Source organism: Triticum aestivum, chromosome 1B (genome assembly GCF_018294505.1).
Source record: "Triticum aestivum cultivar Chinese Spring chromosome 1B, IWGSC CS RefSeq v2.1, whole genome shotgun sequence".
Classification (NCBI taxonomy): domain Eukaryota; kingdom Viridiplantae; phylum Streptophyta; class Magnoliopsida; order Poales; family Poaceae; genus Triticum; species Triticum aestivum.
Genome location: NC_057795.1, coordinates 454,496,823 through 454,497,457, shown reverse-complemented (window position 1 = coordinate 454,497,457; position 635 = coordinate 454,496,823).

Sequence of the window (635 nt, the reverse complement as noted above, 5' to 3'; positions counted from 1 at the left end):
TGTTCATGGGGAGGCAACGGAATGCGTCGTGTTCATCGGGAGGCAACGGAACGCGTGGGAGCCAACCGGCTTGGACGGAACATGCTATGGAAACGAGGCCTGGCATACCGCAGAATGGAGGAAACGGCCTTGTGTTTGACCGGCCACGTTCGAAACGGGATACTGTTCATCGGGAGGGGTCTGGCGCACCGCAAAATGGAGGAAACGGACCTCCTACGGTCGAAACAGGGGTCTTGTTGATCAGGAGGGGTGTGGCATACCACAAAACGGACGAAACGGACTTGTGTTGGAGAGCTACGGTCGAAACGAGGGTCCTGTTCATCGGGAGGGGTGTGGCGTACCGCAAAATGGGACTCCATGGGATACTGTTCATCTCCACCATCGACCTCCTCCAGCCTCCACGGGCTACCGTCGACCTCCTCCAGCCTCCATGGGCTCCTATTCATCTAGCCTCCACCGCGCGCTACTCCACCGGCTACTGTTCAACCACCCCTCCACGGGCACCCCTGCACCGTCTACTGTTCATCCAGCCGTCCACGGGGTCATCCTATTCATCCAACCCTCCACGGGGTCCTGTTCATCCAGCCCCAATCGGCTCGATCGATCGGGGTCCTGTTCATCCAGAGGCAATGCCA